We start from the raw sequence: 21257 nt of genomic DNA, 5'->3' as shown, positions 1-21257 counted from the left end.
TTACACACGTCTTATTCTAATGTGCAGACAGAGGACTCATGAAAGCAGCACAACGCAATTACCATTACCTAACGGTTCTCCTGTGGTGTAAAGAGAGAATGTGGAGGAGAGAGAAAAAAAAAGATATGAAATGGAGTGAACAACGCATGCAACTGAGCCAATTAACACGTGAATTAAATCAGGATGGATTCATTTGCTGTTTTCAGAAACACAGAATAACACATTTAGTAAGAGAGCTTTTGTATCTGCAAAGAAGAGAAATATGTGAGAAGCATTGTTTTTTTTGGGGGGGATATAGAACACTCATTAATACCATTTCTGAACACCCATAAGATTGAAACAAAACCTCATTCTGAAATAGATGTTGTTTAGATGCTGTTTAGATGTTGTTTAGATGTTGTTCAGATGTTGTGATGTTGATGTTGTGATCTTGTGTTTATTGGAGCCTCCGCAGGGCAGAGAGAAACAACAGAAGTATTTTGGTTGATTACATCATAAAGTCAGAAGTAAATGGTTGCGTTCACAATAATTCTGATCTATTTTTTATATTCATATATATTTTAATTAAACTAATTGTTCTTTTGAGCTGCCTGTGTGAACATAGCCAATGGATGCTGAGAATTCAGAGGAGGAAGTAGGTGTCGACACCTCTCCTCTCCTCTCCTCATCCCACTCTCCCTCCTCTCCTCATCCCACTCTCCCTCCTCTCCTCATCCCACTCTCCCTCCTCTCCTCATCCCACTCTCCCTCCTCTCCTCATCCCACTCTCCCTCCTCTCCTCATCCCACTCTCCCTCCTCTCCTCATCCCACTCTCCCTCTTCTCCTCATCCCACTCTCCCTCCTCTCCTCATCCCACTCTCCCTCCTCTCCTCATCCCACTCTCCCTCTTCTCCTCATCCCACTCTCCCTCATCTCCTCATCCCACTCTCCCTCCTCTCCTCATCCCACTCTCCCTCCTCTCCTCATCCCACTCTCCCTCCTCTCCTCATCCCACTCTCCCTCCTCTCCTCATCCCACTCTCCCTCCTCTCCCTCATCCCACTCTCCCTCCTCTCCTCATCCCACTCTCCCTCCTCTCCTCATCCCACTCTCCCTCCTCTCCTCATCCCACTCTCCCTCCTCTCCTCATCCCACTCTCCCTCCTCTCCTCATCCCACTCTCCCCTCCTCTCCTCATCCCACTCTCCCCTCCCTCTCCTCATCCCACTCTCCCTCCTCTCCTCATCCCACTCTCCCTCCTCTCCTCATCCCACTCTCCCTCCTCTCCTCATCCCACTCTCCCTCCTCTCCTCAACCCACTCTCCCTCCTCATCCCATCCCACTCCCTCCTCTCCTCATCCCACTCTCCCTCCTCTCCTCATCCCACTCTCCCTCCTCTCCTCATCCCACTCTCCCTCATCTCCTCATCCCACTCTCCGTCCTCTCCTCATCCCACTCTCCCTCCTCTCCTCTCCTCTCAGCTGGTGGTCCTGGAACTTCAAACTCAGAACTCAGGAAGCCCAGCAGACAACACGGTGTAGGTTTTCTCACCATACAGATACATGGAACAGTTATGTAAACCTTCCGTAAACTTGCTTCACACTCCCCAGATAGACGGCTGTAAGCCAGAGAAAAATGTATTTCTGGAAGTTCAAAATGGACGTTTTAACCACCGAGGAGGAGGTCACTGAGGAGGAGGTCGCTGAAGAGGAAGTCGCCAAGGAGGTGGTCGCCGAGAGGGAGGTCGCCAAGGAGGAGGTCGCTGAGGAGGAGGTTGCCAAAGAGGTGGTCGCCGAGGAGGATGTCGCCAAGGAGGAGGTCGCTTAGGAGGAGGTTGCCAAAGAGGTGGTCGCCGAGGAGGATGTCGCCAAGGAGGTGGTCGCCGAGGAGGAGGTCGCCAAGGAGGAGGTCGCTGAGGAGGAGGTTGCCAAAGAGGTGGTCGCCGAGGAGGAAGTCGATAAGGAGGTGGTCGCCGAGGAGGAGGTCGCCGAGGAGGAGGTCGCTGAGGAGGAGGTTGCCAAAGAGGTGGTCGCCGAGGAGGAGGTTGCCAAGGAGGTGGTCGCAGAGTAGGAGGTTGCCAAAGAGGTGGTCGCGGAGGAGGAGGATGCCGAGGAGGAGGTCGCAGAGGAGGAGGTCGCCGAGGAGGAGGTCGCCGAGGAGGAGGTCGCCGAGGAGGAGGTCGCCGAGGAGGAGGTCGCCGAGGAGGTGGTCGCCGAGGAGGAGGTCGCCGAGGAGGAGGTCGCCGAGGAGGAGGTCGCCGAGGAGGAGGTCGCCGAGGAGGAGGTCGCCAAAGAGATGGTTGCCGAGGAGGAGGTCGCCGAGGAAGAGGTTGCCGAGGAGGAGGTCGCCGAAGAGGAGGTCGCCGAAGAGGAGGTCGCCGAGGAGGATGTCGCCAAGGAGGTTGTTGCCGAGGAGAAGGTCGCCGTGGAGGAGGTCGCCAAGGAGGAGGTCGCCAAGGAGGAGGAGGTCGCCAAGGAGGAGGAGGTCACCGAAGAAGAGGTCAATGAGGATGAGGTGCTTTTGTTTTTCTAAACGTCATCAGCTGACGACACATCGGCCTGATCACCGACGACGAGGGATGAGGACAGAGACCTGGCAGTGTGGTGCCAGGACAACAACGCGCAGTAAGACCAAGGAGCTGCTTGCGGAATGCAGGAGAAAGAGGGGAGAGAACGGCAGGTCCTCTTACTCCTCAAGAGGCTGAAAAGATCTACAGCTGCACCATCGAGAGCATCTTGACTGGCTGCATCACCGCCTGGTACGGCAACTGCACCGCCCTCAACCACAAAGCCTCACTGGTGTAGAGCGCCTTGCCAAACAATAAGTCTATACCAGGCAGTGTCAGCCATAATGCTGCTAAACAGCCATAATGCTGCTACACAGCCATAATGCTGCTACACAGCCATAATGCTGTTAACAGCCATAATGCTGCTAAACAGCCATAATGCTGCTAAACATTGATAATGCTGCTACACAGCCATAATGCTGCTAAACAGCCATAATGCTGCTAACAGCCATAATGCTGCTAAACAGCCATAATGCTGCTAACAGCCATTATGCTGCTAAACAACCATTAGACTGCTAAACAGCCATTACATTTACATTACATTTAAGTAATAATGCCATAATGCTGCTAACAACCATTAGACTGCTAAACAGCCATTAGACTGCTAAACAGCCATAATGCTGCTAAACAGCCATAATGCTGCTAACAGCCATAATGCTGCTAAACAGCCATTAGACTGCTAAACATCGATAACGCTGCTACACAGCCATAATGCTGCTAAACAGCCATAATGCTGCTAACAGCCATAATGCTGCTAAACAGCCATTAGACTGCTAAACATTGATAACGCTGCTACACAGCCATAATGCTGCTAAACAGCCATAATGCTGCTAACAGCCATAATGCTGCTAAACAACCATAGACTGCTAAACATCGATAACGCTGCTACACATCCATAATGCTGCTAAACAGCCATAATGCTGCTAACAGCCATAATGCTGCTAAACAGCCATTAGACTGCTAAACATCGATAACGCTGCTACACAGCCATAATGCTGCTAAACAGCCATAATGCTGCTAAACAGCCATAATGCTGCTAACAGCCATAATGCTGCTAAACAGCCATAATGCTGCTAAACATCCATAATGCTGCTAAACATCCATAATGCTGCTAAACAACGATAGACTGCTAAACAGCCATAATGCTGCTAAACAGGGTCCTGTGTGGCTCAGTCGGTAGAGCATGGCGCTTGCAACGCCAAGCGTCGTGGGTTCGATTCCCGCTGGGACCACCCATATGTGAAAGTAGTGGCCCCAGCCGACTTGTAAGTCGCTTTGGACAAAAGCGTCTGCTAAATGGGATATATTATTATTATTATTATTAAACAGCCATAATGCTGCTAAACAACCATAATGCTGCTAAACAGCCATAATGCTGCTAAACAGCCATTAGACTGCTAAACAGCCATAATGCTGCTAAACAGCCATAATGCTGCTAAACAGCCATAATGCTGCTAAACAGCCATTAGACTGCTAAACAGCCATAATGCTGCTAAACAGCCATTAGACTGCTAAACAGCCATAATGCTGCTAAACATCCATAATGCTGCTAAACAGCCATAATGCTGCTAAACAGCCATTAGACTGCTAAACAGCCATAATGCTGCTAAACAGCCATTAGACTGCTAAACAGCCATAATGCTGCTAAACATCCATAATGCTGCTAACAGCCATAATGCTGCTAAACAACCATAATGCTGCTAACAGCCATAATGCTGCTAAACAGCCATAATGCTGCTAAACAGCCATAATGCTGCTAAACATCCATAATGCTGCTAAACAACGATAGAATGCTAAACAGCCATAATGCTGCTAAATATCCATAATGCTGCTAAACAACGATAGACTGCTAAACAGCCATTAGACTGCTAAACATCCATAATGCTGCTAAACAGCCATAATGCTGCTAAACAGCCATAATGCTGCTAAACAGCCATAATGCTGCTAAACAGCCATTAGACTGCTAAACAGCCATAATGCTGCTAAACAGCCATAATGCTGCTAAACAGCCATAATGCTGCTAAACAGCCATAATGCTGCTAAACAGCCATTAGACTGCTAAACAGCCATAATGCTGCTAAACAGCCATAATGCTGCTAAACAGCCATAATGCTGCTAAACAGCCATAATGCTGCTAAACAGCCATAATGCTGCTAACAGCCATAATGCTGCTAACAGCCATAATGCTGCTAAACAGCCATAATGCTGCTAAACATCCATAATGCTGCTAAACAGCCATAATGCTGCTAAACAGCCATAATGCTGCTAAACATCCATAATGCTGCTAACAGCCATAATGCTGCTAAACAGCCATAATGCTGCTAAACAGCCATAATGCTGCTAACAGCCATAATGCTGCTAACAGCCATAATGCTGCTAAACAGCCATAATGCTGCTAAACAGCCATAATGCTGCTAAACAGCCATAATGCTGCTAAACAGCCATAATGCTGCTAAACATCCATAATGCTGCTAACAGCCATAATGCTGCTAAACAGCCATAATGCTGCTAACAGCCATAATGCTGCTAACAGCCATAATGCTGCTAAACAGCCATAATGCTGCTAACAGCCATAATGCTGCTAACAGCCATAATGCTGCTAACAACCATAATGCTGCTAACAGCCATAATGCTGCTAAACAACCATAATGCTGCTAACAGCCATAATGCTGCTAAACAACCATAATGCTGCTAACAACCATAATGCTGCTAACAGCCATAATGCTGCTAAACAGCCATAATGCTGCTAACAGCCATAATGCTGCTAACAGCCATAATGCTGCTAAACAGCCATAATGCTGCTAAACAGCCATAATGATGTTAACAGCCATAATGCTGCTAACAGCCATAATGCTGCTAACAGCCATAATGCTGCTAAACAACGATAGACTGCTAAACAGCCATAATGCTGCTAAACATCCATAATGCTGCTAAACAGCCATAATGCTGCTAAACATCCATAATGCTGCTAAACATCCATAATGCTGCTAAACAGCCATAATGCTGCTAACAGCCATAATGCTGCTAAACATCCATAATGCTGCTAACAGCCATAATGCTGCTAAACATCCATAATGCTGCTAACAGCCATAATGCTGCTAAACATCCATAATGCTGCTAAACAGCCATAATGCTGCTAAACATCCATAATGCTGCTAAACAGCCATAATGCTGCTAAACATCCATAATGCTGCTAAACATCCATAATGCTGCTAAACAACGATAGACTGCTAAACAACCATAATGCTGCTAAACAGCCATAATGCTGCTAAACATCCATAATGCTGCTAAACAACCATAGACTGCTAAACAGCCATAATGCTGCTAAACATCCATAATGCTGCTAAACAGCCATAATGCTGCTAAACAGCCATAATGCTGCTAACAGCCATAATGCTGCTAAACATCCATAATGCTGCTAAACAACCATAGACTGCTAAACAGCCATAATGCTGCTAAACATCCATAATGCTGCTAAACAACCATAGACTGCTAAACAGCCATAATGCTGCTAACAATCCATAATGCTGCTAAACAGCCATAATGCTGCTAAACAGCCATAATGCTGCTAAACAGCCATAATGCTGCTAAACAACCATAGACTGCTAAACAGCCATAATGCTGCTAAACAGCCATAATGCTGCTAAACAACCATAATGCTGCTAACAGCCATAATGCTGCTAAACAGCCATAATGCTGCTAAACAGCCATAATGCTGCTAAACAACCATAGACTGCTAAACAGCCATAATGCTGCTAAACAGCCATAATGCTGCTAAACAGCCATAATGCTGCTAAACAGCCATAATGCTGCTAAACAACCATAATGCTGCTAACAGCCATAATGCTGCTAAACATCCATAATGCTGCTAAACATCCATAATGCTGCTAAACATCCATAATGCTGCTAAACAGCCATAATGCTGCTAAACAGCCATAATGCTGCTAAACAGCCATAATGCTGCTAAACAGCCATAATGCTGCTAAACAGCCATTAGACTGCTAAACAGCCATAATGCTGCTAAACAGCCATAATGCTGCTAAACAGCCATAATGCTGCTAAACAGCCATAATGCTGCTAAACAGCCATAATGCTGCTAAACAGCCATAGACTGCTAAACAGCCATAATGCTGCTAAACAGCCATTAGACTGCTAAACAGCCATAATGCTGCTAAACAGCCATAATGCTGCTAAACAGCCATAATGCTGCTAAACAGCCATAATGCTGCTAAACAGCCATAATGCTGCTAAACATCCATAATGCTGCTAAACAGCCATAATGCTGCTAAACAGCCATTAGACTGCTAAACAGCCATAATGCTGCTAAACAACCATAATGCTGCTAACAGCCATAATGCTGCTAAACAGCCATAATGCTGCTAAACAGCCATAATGCTGCTAAACAGCCATAGACTGCTAAACAGCCATAATGCTGCTAAACAACCATAATGCTGCTAACAGCCATAATGCTGCTAAACAGCCATAATGCTGCTAAACAGCCATAGACTGCTAAACAGCCATAATGCTGCTAACAGCCATAATGCTGCTAAACAGCCATTAGACTGCTAAACAGCCATAATGCTGCTAAACAGCCATAATGCTGCTAAACAGCCATAATGCTGCTAAACAGCCATAATGCTGCTAAACAGCCATAATGCTGCTAAACAGCCATAATGCTGCTAAACATCCATAATGCTGCTAAACAGCCATAATGCTGCTAAACAGCCATTAGACTGCTAAACAGCCATTAGACTGCTAAACATCCATAATGCTGCTAACAGCCATAATGCTGCTAAACAGCCATAATGCTGCTAAACAGCCATAATGCTGCTAAACATCCATAATGCTGCTAAACATCCATAATGCTGCTAAACAACGATAGACTGCTAAACAGCCATTAGACTGCTAAACAGCCATAATGCTGCTAAACAGCCATTAGACTGCTAAACAGCCATAATGCTGCTAAACATCCATAATGCTGCTAACAGCCATAATGCTGCTAAACAACCATAATGCTGCTAACAGCCATAATAATGCTAAACAGCCATAATGCTGCTAAACATCCATAATGCTGCTAAACAGCCATAATGCTGCTAAACAGCCATTAGACTGCTAAACAGCCATAATGCTGCTAAACAGCCATTAGACTGCTAAACAGCCATAATGCTGCTAAACATCCATAATGCTGCTAACAGCCATAATGCTGCTAAACAACCATAATGCTGCTAACAGCCATAATGCTGCTAAACAGCCATAATGCTGCTAAACAGCCATAATGCTGCTAAACATCCATAATGCTGCTAAACAACGATAGAATGCTAAACAGCCATAATGCTGCTAAATATCCATAATGCTGCTAAACAACGATAGACTGCTAAACAGCCATAATGCTGCTAAACAGCCATAATGCTGCTAAACATCCATAATGCTGCTAAACAGCCATTAGACTGCTAAACAGCCATAATGCTGCTAAACAGCCATAATGCTGCTAAACAGCCATAATGCTGCTAAACAACGATAGAATGCTAAACAGCCATAATGCTGCTAAACAGCCATAATGCTGCTAAACATCCATAATGCTGCTAAACAGCCATTAGACTGCTAAACAGCCATAATGCTGCTAAACAGCCATAATGCTGCTAAACATCCATAATGCTGCTAAACAACGATAGAATGCTAAACAGCCATAATGCTGCTAAATATCCATAATGCTGCTAAACAACGATAGACTGCTAAACAGCCATAATGCTGCTAAACAGCCATAATGCTGCTAAACATCCATAATGCTGCTAAACAGCCATTAGACTGCTAAACAGCCATAATGCTGCTAAACAGCCATAATGCTGCTAAACAGCCATAATGCTGCTAAACATCCATAATGCTGCTAAACATCCATTAGACTGCTAAACAGCCATAATGCTGCTAAACATCCATAATGCTGCTAAACAACGATAGAATGCTAAACAGCCATAATGCTGCTAAATATCCATAATGCTGCTAAACAACGATAGACTGCTAAACATCCATAATGCTGCTAAACAACGATAGACTGCTAAACAGCCATAATGCTGCTAAACAGCCATAATGCTGCTAAACAACCATAATGCTGCTAAACAGCCATAATGCTGCTAAACAACGATAGAATGCTAAACAGCCATAATGCTGCTAAACAGCCATAATGCTGCTAACAGCCATAATGCTGCTAAACAACCATAATGCTGCTAAACAGCCATAATGCTGCTAAACAGCCATAGACTGCTAAACATCCATAATGCTGCTAAACAGCCATAATGCTGCTAAACAGCCATAATGCTGCTAAACAGCCATAATGCTGCTAACAGCCATAATGCTGCTAAACAACGATAGAATGCTAAACAGCCATAATGCTGCTAAACATCCATAATGCTGCTAAACAGCCATAATGCTGCTAAACAGCCATAATGCTGCTAAACAGCCATAATGCTGCTAACAGCCATAATGCTGCTAACAGCCATAATGCTGCTAAACAGCCATAATGCTGCTAACAGCCATAATGCTGCTAACAGCCATAATGCTGCTAACAACCATAATGCTGCTAACAGCCATAATGCTGCTAAACAACCATAATGCTGCTAACAGCCATAATGCTGCTAAACAACCATAATGCTGCTAACAACCATAATGCTGCTAACAGCCATAATGCTGCTAAACAGCCATAATGCTGCTAAACAGCCATAATGCTGCTAACAGCCATAATGCTGCTAAACAGCCATAATGCTGCTAAACAGCCATAATGCTGCTAAACAGCCATAATGATGTTAACAGCCATAATGCTGCTAACAGCCATAATGCTGCTAACAGCCATAATGCTGCTAAACAACGATAGACTGCTAAACAGCCATAATGCTGCTAAACATCCATAATGCTGCTAAACAGCCATAATGCTGCTAAACATCCATAATGCTGCTAAACATCCATAATGCTGCTAAACAGCCATAATGCTGCTAAACATCCATAATGCTGCTAACAGCCATAATGCTGCTAAACATCCATAATGCTGCTAACAGCCATAATGCTGCTAAACATCCATAATGCTGCTAAACAGCCATAATGCTGCTAAACATCCATAATGCTGCTAAACAGCCATAATGCTGCTAAACATCCATAATGCTGCTAAACAGCCATAATGCTGCTAACAGCCATAATGCTGCTAAACATCCATAATGCTGCTAAACAGCCATAATGCTGCTAAACATCCATAATGCTGCTAAACATCCATAATGCTGCTAAACATCCATAATGCTGCTAAACAACGATAGACTGCTAAACAACCATAATGCTGCTAAACAGCCATAATGCTGCTAAACATCCATAATGCTGCTAAACAACCATAGACTGCTAAACAGCCATAATGCTGCTAAACATCCATAATGCTGCTAAACAGCCATAATGCTGCTAAACAGCCATAATGCTGCTAACAGCCATAATGCTGCTAAACATCCATAATGCTGCTAAACAACCATAGACTGCTAAACAGCCATAATGCTGCTAAACATCCATAATGCTGCTAAACAACCATAGACTGCTAAACAGCCATAATGCTGCTAACAATCCATAATGCTGCTAAACAGCCATAATGCTGCTAAACAGCCATAATGCTGCTAAACAACCATAGACTGCTAAACAGCCATAATGCTGCTAAACAGCCATAATGCTGCTAAACATCCATAATGCTGCTAAACAGCCATAATGCTGCTAAACAGCCATAATGCTGCTAAACAGCCATAATGCTGCTAAACATCCATAATGCTGCTAAACAACCATAGACTGCTAAACAGCCATAATGCTGCTAAACATCCATAATGCTGCTAAACAACCATAGACTGCTAAACAGCCATAATGCTGCTAAACATCCATAATGCTGCTAAACAGCCATAATGCTGCTAAACATCCATAATGCTGCTAAACAACGATAGACTGCTAAACAGCCATAATGCTGCTAAACATCCATAATGCTGCTAACAGCCATAATGCTGCTAAACATCCATAATGCTGCTAACAGCCATAATGCTGCTAAACATCCATAATGCTGCTAAACAGCCATAATGCTGCTAAACATCCATAATGCTGCTAACAGCCATAATGCTGCTAAACATCCATAATGCTGCTAACAGCCATAATGCTGCTAACAGCCATAATGCTGCTAAACATCCATAATGCTGCTAACAGCCATAATGCTGCTAACAGCCATAATGCTGCTAAACATCCATAATGCTGCTAACAGCCATAATGCTGCTAAACAGCCATAATGCTGCTAACATCCATAATGCTGCTAAACAGCCATAATGCTGCTAACAGCCATAATGCTGCTAACAGCCATAATGCTGCTAAACAGCCATAATGCTGCTAAACAGCCATAATGCTGCTAAACAGCCATAATGCTGCTAACAGCCATAATGCTGCTAAACAGCCATAATGCTGCTAAACATCCATAATGCTGCTAAACAGCCATAATGCTGCTAAACAGCCATAATGCTGCTAAACAGCCATAATGCTGCTAAACAGCCGACTAGGCAGCGTAGCCTAGTGGTTAGAGTGTTGGACTAGTACCCGGAAGGTTGCAAGTTCAAACCCCCGAGCTGACAAGGTACAAATATGTTGTTCTGCCCCTGAACAGGCAGTTAACCCACTGTTCCTAGGCCGTCATTGAAAATAAGGATTTGTTCTCAACTGACTTGCAGAGTTATATAAAGGTTAAAAATAACATACATTCACTATACACACTTATTCTCTCACACATTCACATACAATACATATGCACAAACGCCAACATAACAGACAAACACGCACATTTGTGTTACTATCCTTGCAGGGACCAAACAATTATTATTATTTTTAAATCCTATTTCCTTTACCCCTAACTCTAACTCTTAGCCTAAACCTACCCCTTACCCCTAACCCTAACCCTAACCCTAACCCCTAACCCCTAACCCTAACTCTTAGCCTGAACCTAACCCCTAACCGTAACCCTAACCCTAACTCTTAGCCTAAACCTAACCCCTTACCCCTAACCTTAATTGTAACCCTAACTCGTAGCCTGAACCTAACCCCTAACCCCTAACCCTAACTCTTAGCCTGAACCGAAACCAAACCCCTAACCCCTAACCCTAACTCTTAGCCTGAACGTAACCCCTAACTGTAACCCTAACCCTAACTCTTAGCCTGAACCTAACCCCTAACTGTAACCCTAACCCTAACTCTTAGCCTGAACCTAACCCCTAACCGTAACCCTAACCCTAACTCTTAGCCTGAACCCCTTACCCCTAACCTTAATTGTAACTAACCCTAACTCTTAGCCTGAACCCCTTACCCCTAACCTTAATTGTAACTAACCCTAACAATTAGCCTGAACCCCTTACCCCTAACCTTAATTGTAACTAACCCTAACTCTTAGCCTGAACCCCTTACCCCTAACCTTAATTGTAACTAACCCTAACTCTTAGCCTGAACCCCTTACCCCTAACCTTAATTGTAACTAACCCTAACTCTTAGCCTGAACCCCTTACCCCTAACCTTAATTGTAACTAACCCTAACTCTTAGCCTAAACCTAACCCCTAACCTTAATTGTAACCCTAACCCTAACTCTTAGCCTGAACCTAACCCCTAACCTTAATTGTAACTAACCCTAACTCTTAGCCTAAACCTAACCCCTAACCCCTAACCTTAATTGTAACTAACCCTAACTCTTAGCCTGAACCCCTTACCCCTAACCTTAATTGTAACTAACCCTAACTCTTAGCCTGAACCCCTTACCCCTAACCTTAATTGTAACTAACCCTAACTCTTAGCCTAAACCTAACCCCTAACCTTAATTGTAACCCTAACCCTAACTCTTAGCCTGAACCTATAACCCCTAACCGTAACCCTAACCCTAACTCTTAGCCTGAACCTAAACCTAACTGTAACCCTAACCCTAACTCTTAGCCTGAACCTAACCCCTAACCGTAACCCTAACCCTAACTCTTAGCCTAAACCTAACCCCTAACCCCTAACCTTAATTGTAACTAACCCTAACTCTTAGCCTGAACCCCTTACCCCTAACCTTAATTGTAACTAACCCTAACTCTTAGCCTGAACCCCTTACCCCTAACCTTAATTGTAACTAACCCTAACTCTTAGCCTAAACCTAACCCCTAACCTTAATTGTAACCCTAACCCTAACTCTTAGCCTGAACCTATAACCCCTAACCGTAACCCTAACCCTAACTCTTAGCCTGAACCTAAACCTAACTGTAACCCTAACCCTAACTCTTAGCCTGAACGTAACCCCTAACCGTAACCCTAACCCTAACTCTTAGCCTGAACCTAACCCCTAACCGTAACCCTAACCCTAACTCTTAGCCTGAACCTAACCCCTAACTGTAACCCTAACCCTAACTCTTAGCCTGAACCTAACCCCTAACCGTAACCCTAACCCTTAGCCTAAACCTAACCCCTTACCCCTAACCTTAATTGTAACCCTAACCCTAACTCTTAGCCTGAACCTATAACCCCTAACCGTAACCCTAACCCTAACTCTTAGCCTGAACCTAAACCTAACCCCTAACCCTAACTCTTAGCCTGAACCTAACCCCTTACCCCTAACCCCTAACCCTAACTCTTAGCCTGAACCTAACCCCTAACCGTAACCCTAACCCTAACTCTTAGCCTGAACCCCTTACCCCTAACCTTAATTGTAACTAACCCTAACTCTTAGCCTGAACCCCTTACCCCTAACCTTAATTGTAACTAACCCTAACTCTTAGCCTGAACCCCTTACCCTTAACCTTAATTGTAACTAACCCTAACTCTTAGCCTGAACCCCTTACCCCTAACCTTAATTGTAACTAACCCTAACTCTTAGCCTGAACCCCTTACCCCTAACCTTAATTGTAACTAACCCTAACTCTTAGCCTAAACCTAACCCCTAACCTTAATTGTAACCCTAACCCTAACTCTTAGCCTGAACCCCTTACCCCTAACCTTAATTGTAACTAACCCTAACTCTTAGCCTGAACCCCTTACCCCTAACCTTAATTGAAACTAGCCCTAACTCTTAGCCTGAACCCCTTACCCCTAACCTTAATTGTAACTAACCCTAACTCTTAGCCTGAACCCCTTACCCCTAACCTTAATTGTAACTAACCCTAACTCTTAGCCAGAACCCCTTACCCCTAACCTTAATTGTAACTAACCCTAACTCTTAGCCTGAACCCCTTACCCCTAACCTTAATTGTAACTAACCCTAACTCTTAGCCTGAACCCCTTACCCCTAACCTTAATTGTAACTAACCCTAACTCTTAGCCTGAACCCCTAACCCCTAACCTTAATTGTAACTAACCCTAACCCCTAACCCCTAACCCCTAACCCCTAAACCCTAACCCCTAAAATACCCTTTTTTCCAGCAGCCACCTGTCAGAATGTTCCTTATTTTCCTGTCCTTGTGAGGACTTCTGACGTCTGGTCCCCACAAGGACACTAAAACCAAAAACACACTCACACTTACACACTCACAACACGCTGCTGATCCTCAGCTCTTTATTATGTAACCTGATGCCTTGTCACGTACATATCTACCTCAAATACCTTATTATTATCTATCCTGATGTCACTTTACCCTGCCTTTATGTACATATCTACCTCAAATACCTTATTATTATCTATCCTAATGTCTAGTCACGTTACCCTGCCTTCATGTACATATCTACCTTGTACCCCTTCACATTGACCTGGTACTTCCTGTATATAGCTCCACATTGATCTAGTACTTCCTATATTTAGCTCCACATTGATCTGGTACTTCCTGTGTATAGCCTCACATTGATCTGATACTGGTACTCTCTGTCTATAGCTCCACATTGATCTGGTAATTCCTGTATATAGCTCCACATTGATCTGGTACTTCCTGTATATAGCTGAATTCTTCTGTATGTTATTCGCATTGTGTTACTATCTATGTATTGTAATATGTTTGACTCTGCATTGTCGGGAAGCGCTCATAAGCACAGTAAAGTGAGTCTTATTTGTTTGTGCTTTGATTTGAAATCCTTTAATTTCTTTGGTGCATCATCCTCCCCATAGCAAGCAATGTCAACCCACTGCAATCCAACCTCCCCATAGCAAGTATAACTTTAAACCGTCCCCGCCCATACCCGGGCGTGAACCAGGGACCTTCTGCACACATCACCAACAGTCACCCACGAAACGTCGTTACCCATCGCTCCACAAAAGCCGCGGCCCTTGCAGAGCAAGGGGAACCACTACTTCAAGGTCTCAGAGCAAGTGACGTCACCGATTGAAACGCTATTTAGCGCGCACCACCGCTAACTAAGCTAGCCATTTCACATCCGTTACACAAGCAATGTAAACCCAATGCAATCCAACCTCCTGGCCTCCAGAGCTTCTGCTGTAAGGGTTGCAGGTAACTGAACAGCTTGTTTTGAACAATATATTTTTGAAAGAGTAAAATGTACACACATACACTTCACTTTTATGAGTATTTTAAACATAATCCACATGAGGAGAGGAGAGAAGAGAAGAGAACAGAGGAGAGAAGGGGAAAGGAGGGAAGGAACCATGGCAGGTGGACAGCTTAGATTAGCATTCGTACTCTCTTTATTTCTCAGCACAACATCCCATCACACCTCCAGGGAATGGAAAGCATGAATATATATATTTATCTCTCTCTCTCCCTCTACTTCCGTCACTCATCCTCCCTCTCCCTCTACTTCTGTCACTCATCCTCTCACTCATCCTCCCTCTTCCTCTACTCCTCTCACTCATCCTCCCTCTCCCTCTACTCCTCTCACTCATCCTCCCTCTCCCTCTACTCCTCTCACTCATCCTTCTACTCATCCTCCCTCTCTCTCTCTCTCTCTCTGTCTCTCTCTCTCTCTCTCTCTCTCTCTCGCTCTCCCCCTCTCTCTCTCCCCCTCTCTCTCTCTCTCTCTCTTCCTGTACATTCTAAACATTTCTAAAACTGGTTTTAGACTGTCAAGATGGAGAGACAGTTCCGTAGCTATTGTTGTTTAAGAGAGAGATAGCACACCGCTGACAACAGAGCCGTTGGTCAGAAGCTGTTCAGTTGCATACGACATAGGTTCCTAAATTGGTGTGATATCAAATTCATCAGCGACCCCCCCCACCCCACCCCCTCATAATATCAGAACACCACTCTTACTTTAGAGTGTGATAAAAAAACATACATCATACAAGCAGTTTTATCATGCCGTGTGCATGATGACAGCAGTAACATACTGTAGATCCTCCTCTTGGCATCTAACATGTAGACGTTTTAAATGAAGCAGATTTCTTGCAATTCTACACGTTTGGCCATGGGGTAGAATGTGCCAGTTGCTGTTTCATGCTTATACTACAGGAATAATTGAGTTGATGGAGTACTGTGCATGCAGAAACCCATGTTGTGGATCAAAGGGTTAAGAACTTGTGGATTAATGCATTGTATTGTATTGCACCCGCTAAACTTTCCACATGGATCGTTTGTTAAATCTGTTGTTGTTTTAATCTGTTGTCGATATTTTGTTTAATTATTTCTCTATTTTATTGATCTGGCCCTTCAGTACCTCCGCGGCCAGATCAGTTAAAGTGTGCAGCATTGTGTCTCTCTATATTTCACCAATTACTGGCCCTTCAGCAGAGCCACCACACCACTCAGTGAGATGAGAGGTTATTCATTTAAATGAAACGCTTCCAACTTTCTCTCAAACAGGTAGCTCTCTATCCTTCACTCCTCAGAGGGAGTGAGAGAGAGAGAGAGAGAGAGAGAGAGAGAGAGAGAAAGAGAGAGAGAGAGAGAGAGACAGAGAGAGAGAGAGAGAGAGAAAGAGAGAGAGAGACAGACAGACAGACAGACAGACAGACAGACAGAGAGAGACAGAGAGAGAGAGAGGGGAGAGAGGGATAGAGAGAGGGACAGAGAGAGGGATAGAGAGAGAGAGAGAGAGAGAGAGGGAGAGAGGGAGAGAGGGAGCGAGAGAGAGAGAGAGACAGAGAGAGAGAGAGAGACAGAGTGAGAGAGAGACAGAGTGAGCGAGAGAGAGAAAGACAGAGAGAGAAAGAGAAAGAGAGAGAGAGAGAGAGAGAGAGAGAGAGAGAGACAGAGAGAGAGAGAGAAGTTACCACAGGTAACTTCCACAAAGCTGTGAACGATCTGAGTGACAAGGCAATAACCCTATGCCGTCAAAAGAACATTAAATTCGACATACCAATTAGGATCTGTAGGGTAGTAGAATGACTTACAGTATGAGTGGTATCATGTCTGTAGGGGAGCAGAATGACTTAAAGTATGAGTGGTATCATGTCTGTAGGGTAGCAGAATGACTTACAGTATGAGTGGTATCATGTCTGTAGGGGAGCAGAATGACTTACAGTATGAGTGGTATCATGTCTGTAGGGTAGCAGAATGACTTACAGTATGAGTGGTATCATGTCTGTAGGGGAGCAGAATGACTTACAGTATGAGTGGTATCATGTTGTCTGTAGGGTAGCAGAATGACTTACAGTATGAGTGGTATCATGTTGTCTGTAGGGTAGCAGAATGACTTACAGTATGAGTGGTATCATGTCTGTAGGGTAGCAGAATGACTTACAGTATGAGTGGTATCATGTCTGTAGGGTAGCAGAATGACTTACAGTATGAGTGGTATCATGTCTGTAGGGTAGCAGAATGACTTACAGTATGAGTGGTATCATGTTGTCTGTAGGGGAGCAGAATGACTTACAGTATGAGTGGTATCATGTCTGTAGGGTAGCAGAATGACTTACAGTATGAGTGGTATCATGTCTGTAGGGTAGCAGAATGACTTACAGTATGAGTGGTATCATGTCTGTAGGGTAGCAGAATGACTTACGGTATGAGTGGTATCATGTCTGTAGGGTAGCAGAATGACTTACAGTATGAGTGGTATCATGTTGTCTGTAGGGTAGCAGAATGACTTACAGTATGAGTGGTATCATGTCTGTAGGGTAGCAGAATGACTTACAGTATGAGTGGTATCATGTTGTCTGTAGGGGAGCAGAATGACTTACAGTATGAGTGGTATCATGTTGTCTGTAGGGGAGCAGAATGACTTACAGTATGAGTGGTATCATGTCTGTAGGGTAGCAGAATGACTTACAGTATGAGTGGTATCATGTCTGTAGGGGAGCAGAATGACTTACAGTATGAGTGGTATCATGTTGTCTGTAGGGGAGCAGAATGACTTACAGTATGAGTGGTATCATGTCTGTAGGGTAGCAGAATGACTTACAGTATGAGTGGTATCATGTCTGTAGGGTAGCAGAATAACTTACAGTATGAGTGGTATCATGTTGTCTGTAGGGTAGCAGAATGACTTACAGTATGAGTGGTATCATGTTGTCTGTAGGGTAGCAGAATGACTTACAGTATGAGTGGTATCATGTCTGTAGGGTAGCAGAATGACTTACAGTATGAGTGGTATCATGTCTGTAGGGGAGCAGAATGACTTACAGTATGAGTGGTATCATGTTGTCTGTAGAGTAGCAGAATGACTTACAGTATGAGTGGTATCATGTTGTCTGTAGGGTAGCAGAATGACTTACAGTATGAGTGGTATCATGTCTGTAGGGTAGCAGAATGACTTACAGTATGAGTGGTATCATGTCTGTAGGGTAGCAGAATGACTTACGGTATGAGTGGTATCATGTCTGTAGGGTAGCAGAATGACTTACAGTATGAGTGGTATCATGTCTGTAGGGTAGCAGAATGACTTACGGTATGAGTGGTATCATGTCTGTAGGGTAGCAGAATGACTTACAGTATGAGTGGTATCATGTCTGTAGGGTAGCAGAATGACTTACAGTATGAGTGGTATCATGTTGTCTGTAGGGTAGCAGAATGACTTACAGTATGAGTGGTATCATGTTGTCTGTAGGGTAGCAGAATGACTTACAGTATGAGTGGTATCATGTCTGTAGGGTAGCAGAATGACTTACAGTATGAGTGGTATCATGTTGTCTGTAGGGTAGCAGAATGACTTACAGTATGAGTGGTATCATGTCTGTAGGGTAGCAGAATGACTTACAGTATGAGTGGTATCATGTCTGTAGGGGAGCAGAATGACTTACAGTATGAGTGGTATCATGTCTGTAGGGTAGCAGAATGACTTACGGTATGAGTGGTATCATGTTGTCTGTAGGGTAGCAGAATGACTTACAGTATGAGTGGTATCATGTCTGTAGGGGAGCAGAATGACTTACAGTATGAGTGGTATCATGTTGTCTGTAGGGTAGCAGAATGACTTACGGTATGAGTGATATCATGTTGTCTGTAGGGTAGCAGAATGACTTACAGTATGAGTGGTATCATGTCTGTAGGGTAGCAGAATGACTTACAGTATGAGTGGTATCATGTTGTCTGTAGGGTAGCAGAATGACTTACAGTATGAGTGATATCATGTTGTCTGTAGGAGTGCCAGGTGCTGCTCACCCTGACCAACCCTGTGGAGAGTGTTACCCACGTCACCCTGGTGGGCTGTGAGGAAGGAGACCCAGAGGACATCAACAGCACTGCGAAGGTACTACTGACTATGTTTTCGAAGCTATCGGTAATTTACCAAAGATACCAGAATCTTCAGTCATTATTGTAATTAACAGATTGCCATAGATTTTCTCACACAACTTTGGTAATTTATACTTGAATAACTAATGTATTCTTATATATATATATATATATTTGTCTTCCGAGAGGAGGAACTGAGGAGAGAAGGAGAGGAGGAGAGGAGGAACGAGTGGATGAGAGGAGGACCTGAGGAGAGAAGGAGGGGAGGAGAGGAGGAACTGAGGAGAGGAGGAACTGAGGAGAGAAGGAGAGGAGGAGAGGAGGAACAGAGGAGAGGAGAGGAGGCACTGAGAAGAGAAGGAGAGGAGGAGAGGAGGACCTGAGGAGAGAAGGAGAGGAGGAGAGAAGGAACTGAGGAGAGGAGGAGAGGTGGAACAGAGGAGAGGAGAGGAGGCACTGAGAAGAGAAGGAGAGGAGGAGAGGACGAGAGGAGGAGCGGAGGAGAGGAGGATAGGAGAGGAGGAACTGAGGAGAGGAGGAACTGAGGAGAGAAGGAGAGGAGGAGAGGTGGAACGAGTGGATGAGAGGAGGAGAGGAGGACCTGAGGAGAGAAGGAGAGGAGGAGAGGAGGAACTGAGGAGAGAATGAGAGGAGGAGAGAATGAGAGGAGGAGAGGTGGAACGAGTGGATGAGAGGAGGAGAGGTGGAAGGAGTGGATGAGAGGAGGACCTGAGGAGAGAAGGAGAGGAGGAGAGGAGGAACAGAGGAGAGGAGGCACTGAGGAGAGAAGGAGAGGAGGAGAGGTGGAAGGAGTGGATGAGAGGAGGACCTGAGGAGAGAAGGAGAGGGGGAGAGGAGGAACAGAGGAGAGGAGAGGAGGCACTGAGAAGAGAAGGAGAGGAGGAGAGGAGGAGAGGAGGAACTGAGGAGAGGAGAGGAGGAGAGGAGGAACTGAGGAGATGAGGAACTGAGGAGAGAAGGAGAGGAGGAGAGGTGGAAGGAGTGGATGAGAGGAGGCACTGAGGAGAGAAGGAGAGGAGGAATGGAGGAACAGAGGAGATGAGGCACTGAGAAGAGAAGGAGAGGAGGAGAGGAGGAGCGGAGGAGAGGAGGATATTAGAGGAGGAACTGAGGAGAGAAGGAGAGGAGGAGAGGTGGAAGGAGTGGATGAGAGGAGGACCTGAGGAGAGAAGGAGAGGGGGAGAGGAGGAACAGAGGAGAGGAGAGGAGGCACTGAGAAGAGAAGGAGAGGAGGAGAGGAGGAGAGGAGGAACTGAGGAGAGGAGAGGAGGAGAGGAGGAACTGAGGAGATGAGGAACTGAGGAGAGAAGGAGAGGAGGAGAGGTGGAAGGAGTGGATGAGAGGAGGCACTGAGGAGAGAAGGAGAGGAGGAATGGAGGAACAGAGGAGATGAGGCACTGAGAAGAGAAGGAGAGGAGGAGAGGAGGAGCGGAGGAGAGGAGGATATTAGAGGAGGAACTGAGGAGAGAAGGAGAGGAGGAAGGGAGGAGGAGAGGATGCACTGAGGAGAGAAGGAGATGAGGAGAGGAGGAACTGAGGAGACAAGGAGAGGGGGAACTGAGGAGAGGAGGAGAGGAGGAGTGGAGGAGAGTAGAGGAGGAGAGGAGGAACTGAGTAGAGGAGGGGAGGAGTAACTGAGAAGAGGAGGAGGGGAGGAGAGGAGGAACTGAGGAGAGGAGGAGAGGTGGAAGGAGTGGATGGAAGGAGGACCTGAGGAGAGGAGGAACTGAGGAGAGGAGGAACTGAGGAGAGAAGGAGAGGAGGAGAGAAGGAACTGAGGAGAGAATGAGAGGAGGAGAGGAGGAGAGAAGGAGAGGAGGAGAGAAGGAACTGAGGAGAGAATGAGAGGAGGAGAGAATGAGAGGAGGAGAGGAGGAAGGAGAGGATGAGAGGAGGACCTGAGGAGAGAAGGAGAGGAGGAGAGAAGGAACTGAGGAGAGAAGGAGAGGAGGAGAGAAGGAACTGAGGAGAGAAGGAGAGGAGGAGAGAAGGAACTGAGGAGAGAATGAGAGGAGGAGAGGAGAGGAGGAGAGGGGGGGCGGAGGTGAGAAGTAACTGAGGAGAGGAGGAGGAGAGGAGCTGAGGAGAGGAGGAGAGGAGGAACTGAGGAGAGAAGGAGAGGAGGAGTGGAG

The sequence above is a fragment of the Oncorhynchus masou genome, chromosome 9 (assembly GCF_036934945.1).
Source record: "Oncorhynchus masou masou isolate Uvic2021 chromosome 9, UVic_Omas_1.1, whole genome shotgun sequence".
Lineage (NCBI taxonomy): Eukaryota > Metazoa > Chordata > Actinopteri > Salmoniformes > Salmonidae > Oncorhynchus > Oncorhynchus masou.
This window is presented reverse-complemented; position numbering follows the sequence as displayed.